The sequence below is a fragment of the Myotis nattereri genome (assembly GCF_964212035.1).
Source record: "Myotis nattereri genome assembly, chromosome: 2".
NCBI classification, from domain to species: Eukaryota; Metazoa; Chordata; class Mammalia; order Chiroptera; family Vespertilionidae; genus Myotis; species Myotis nattereri.
Genome location: NC_138076.1, coordinates 53,238,824 through 53,243,656, shown reverse-complemented (window position 1 = coordinate 53,243,656; position 4,833 = coordinate 53,238,824).

Genomic DNA, 4,833 nt, shown 5'->3' with positions numbered 1-4,833 from the left:
TTAGAAATGGCTCAATAAATTTGCTAATTTTAGGGATGAAACTCTAAGGCAGTGGTTCTCAACCTGTGGGTCTCGACCCCTTTGGCGGTCGAATGACCCTTTCACAGGGGTCGCCTAAGACCATCCTGCATATCAGATATTTACATTATGATTCATAACAGTAGCAACATTACATTTATGAAGTAGCAAAGAAAATAATTTTATGGTTGGGTCACAACATGAGGAACTGTATTTAAAGAGCCAGAAGGTTGAGAACCACTGCTCTAAGGTATCATACCCTAGAACTGCCTTGTCATACTATAGATATAGAGGGAAGGTAGCTAAAGGCTTAAGGAGATTATAACCTTAGAATAAATTTATCATGTTAGAATATTATTTAAAAAATAACTGCTTACCCACCCCAGATTATCTAGAGGACACACTGTTCACTTAAAAAAACTGAGAAACATATTTGTGAGGAGAGCCTCAGTTTTTGTTTTTTGTTGTTTTTTTTGTTTTTGTTTTGTTTTTTAATCTCTTTGGTTTTTTCTGTAGATTATAAATCACAGTAGGAACTGGCACCATTTAACTGGAATCCTAATGCACTGAGGTTAATGTGATCTCAGAATAGCACAGCCAATCTGGTGGCATTTAATCAGTAGAAACAAGGTGGAGATTTTGAAATTAATAGACAATGAAGTCAAAACAGAAGAATCTAACTCAGAGAGCTATGGTGATGGTTAGTTGAATATGGTGCCCTTAAAAAAATAAAAGGAAAGGCTACTCAATTTTTTCTTGATCCGTTTAAGCAGAAGAGTTCTAGGTCAAGTACATAGAAGTATAACTTGAGTCATTGAAACACAGTCATAGTCCCTCAATCAATTTCCAGACTTTAGGCAGTTTACAGACCTAGAACTCCTCCAGTAGAAGGGCCCTACAATATTGCCAAAGAAGTGTACTGTTAGTCTTCCTCCTAGCCTTTTCAAATGACTTATGGTACTTACCAGGATGAAAGGGAAATAATACTTTTGGGAGATTACCAGTCATTATCTTTGAATTAAAGTTAATTTGTAGAGACACAAAACATCATTTTTTTCTACCATTCAGAGTAGAGACTTATGGGGTCAGATAATTAATGAAGTTTGAGCTCAGATCTACCAGTTGTTTATTAAACATATTCTGTGATTACTTATCCAGTTCTAGAAGCATAATTGCAATAGGTATGCTTAGCAACAGGCCTAATTTCTAGTTCCCCAAACTATGGAGTAAGGAATATTATCATGGGAAAGACCAAGTAGAAGCCACTAGAACTGCCTTTACCTAGGAAAAGAGTTAACTGAAAACAACACCACTTTCCTGGAGGGACTGCAGGGATTGACATTAATAACTTGAAAGATGCAATGTTGTGATTCCAACCATCCTCATTCAACTTGCCTATTTGACCTGTGCTGGAAAAAGATATGGGAAAATAACAGAAAATTATCATAAGCTTAACCAGGTGGTGACACTAATTGTAGTTGTAATTCCACAAGTGGTTTCATTGCTCGACCAAATCAGCATATCTCTAAAATTAACATACAGTTATTAATCTGGCAAATGTTCTTTTCTGAATACCTATTAGTAAGGATCACCAGAAGCACCCCTCCACTGTTCTATTTGAGTGACATACAGCTCTCCAGCCCTGAATCATAATTACTCCACAGTAACTTTGATTGCCTTTCTCTTCCATAAGATATCATACTAGTCCATTATATGAATATTATGCTGATTGGATCTGGTGAATAGGGAGAGGTAACTATGCTTGATACATTAATGAGACATCTATGTGTCAGACAGTGGGAAAGGAAATAAATCCAACAAAAATTCAGGGCCCTGTCATTTTAGTTATATTTCTAAAGGTTCCATTGATATGAGGTACATTAAACTATATCTTCCAAGGTAAATGATAACAAGCTGCATCTGGTCTCTCCAACAATTAGAGAAGTGCAACACGTTATGGGTCTCCAAGGACTATGGAGACAACATATTCCTAAATTGTTTATGCTACTATAAGTCATTTACCAAGTGACCAAAAAAGGTGTTTGTTTTGACTGAGGCCCAGCATGAGAGAAGGCTCTGCAACAATCTATACTGCCATGCAAGCTGCTCTATTACATGGACCATCTGATCCAACAAACCTAATGGTGTTGGAAGTTGGAGGTCTCGGCAGGGTTCTCTAGGTAATCACACACAGCATGAGCCTTAGGTTTTTGGAACAAAGCCCTAGCATTCTCTAGTGATAACTACTCTCAATTTGAGAAATGGATTTTGATTTACTATTGGGCCTTAGTAGACACACTGGATGCTTATCTATGGCTCACCTAGTTACTAAGCGTCCTAAGATGCCCCATGTGAATTCTCACAAAATGGTGACTTCAGCAGAAAAATTTATTAATCAAATGCATAGGATTACCCATTCTGTGAATACTTTTTTCTGCAGCCACCCTTCTCAGTGATCAATGGGTTCATGAACAAAGTGGTTATGGTGGTAGGTACATATGGCTATAGGAATCATAAATTATGTAGTGTTTGACCCCTCAGGCAATACCTTTGGATATGCCAAGCAGTAGTACCCCACCATCAGTAGAAGTGGTATATATGTGATCAAGCTTGATTCTTGAACAGTAAACTGAAGAAGAGAAATGATTCTATCGTGGATGATTCTGCATATTATCTAGGCACCCAATAGTGGACAGATGTAGTACTACAGCCCCTTTCTAGGACATCCCTGAAGGACAGTGGTGGGGGGCAATCCTTCCTGCTGGTGGAACTTCAATAAGTACACTTGAATACTGTCTAGAGGGAAAAATGACCAGAAGCACTAGTCTATAGCAATTGATTATAGGATTTGGTTAAGGATTTGGTTGGATGGTCATGACTGGAAAAACTGGGGACAAGGTCTGGGAAAGGGGCATGTGGGTAGACTTTTATGAATGGGTAAAGAATGTGAAGATACTTGCATCCCATGTGAATATTCATGAAATGGTAACCTCATAAGAAGATTTTAAAAATCAAGTTAATAGGAGTATCCATTTTTTCAATACAAGTCAACCTCTTTCTTTAGCCTCTCTGTCATTGCCAATGAACTCATGAATAGGCTGACCATGGTGACAGGAATGGAAGTTATACATAGGCTTGGCAACAAAATTGTCTACTTATCAAGGCCATTTTCTCTACAACTACTGTTTATTAGACTCTCTGCCAAAATCAGAGAATAAAACTAGATCTTTCAGAATAAAAATGGATCCCCAAGTTGATCAGCTAGCTATGTGGAGGTAGACTGATTACATTGAACAGCTTCCATCAAGCTTTAAGCAGCACTTTATTGCTACTAGAATAGACATACCAAATATGAATTTACCTTTCCTGCACTCAATATTTCTGCCAAAAATACCACCCATGGACTTAAATATTGCCTTATCGACCATCATGGTAGTCCATGCAGTATTGTGTCTGATCAAGGAAGTCATTTGATAGCAAATAGAGTATAGTAATGGGCCCATGTTCTAGAAATTCACTGGTCTTACTATGTTTGCATCATCATGGAATGAGTAGTGACATGGTCTTCTGAAAACTCAGTTTTAGTGCCAAGATGACTATACCTTAAGATACCTAGGCAGTGTCACCAAGAAAACTGTATATGATCTACATTAACATCCATTGTGTGGTACAGTTTCTTCCATAGCTAGCATTCATTGATCCAGGAATCCAGGACTAGAAAATGCAGTGGTCCTATTCACTGTTACACCAACTAATCTACTAGCAAAACTTTTATGTCCCATCCCTATGACCTGGCCACTTTGGACTTTGCATGTCTCTGAATTAGCACTAAGTGTCAATACGGTCTTGGTTGATTGATCTTAATCACCAAAAGGAAATCGGGTTGTTAGTACACAATGGGAATAAGGAAGAGTATGTATGGAATATGGTAAGTTCTCATGTAACATCACCGATAGGCTCTGTGACTTCAAGGAAAATCAGATATAACAAAACCAATTTTAATATAGGCTAATTGATATAAACAAGAGTTAAGTTCCTAAGGTATCCCATCAATGTTATAACAAAATAAAGTTGAAACAAAAGCATGTTATTTGAGAACTTGCTGTATAGCCTATTTCCAAGCGTGTCTCTTAGTATTATCTTGTCCTGTGATTAAAGTCAGCAGAAAATTGCAACCATGAAATTCAGACAACCCTGCTAATGGTCCAGACACTTGAGGAATAAAATTTTGGGTACTCTATCAGGCAAAGGACTATGAGCAGCTGAGATTCTTTTCGAAAACAAAGGGCAAATGGAATTGGTAATGGAATAAAGTAGTTATAAATACAAGCTATTGTGTGTGTGCCAAGGTGACAAGGGGCAGGCAGTGACTGTTCTCTGTATTAACTTGCTGGGCTATTGCCCTCAGTTGTTCAGTCGAACATTGATCTAGGTGTCCTAGTAAAGGCATTTTGTAGGTATGAGTAAATTCCACAGTTAATTGACTTTATGTAAGTGGGATTATCTTAATTAATTTGGGTGGACCTGGTGCAGTTCCTTGAAAGACCTTAAGAGAAGAACCAGGGTTTTCTTAAGAAGTAATTCCAGCTGTCGACAGTAGCTTCATTTTGTGCCTGAGAGATTAAACCTGCCTTTTCAATGGCATTCCCTACGGATTTGAGGACTTTCCTTGCCAGCCCCCATAAGCCCCTTTAGATATATTTATAAAATATGTATGTTTATATATTTATGAAGATAAGTATTTACAAATCCTTAAGATATAAGGTAATTATTTATAAACCCCTTAAGATATATTTCCTCCAGGCCTGTTTCTCT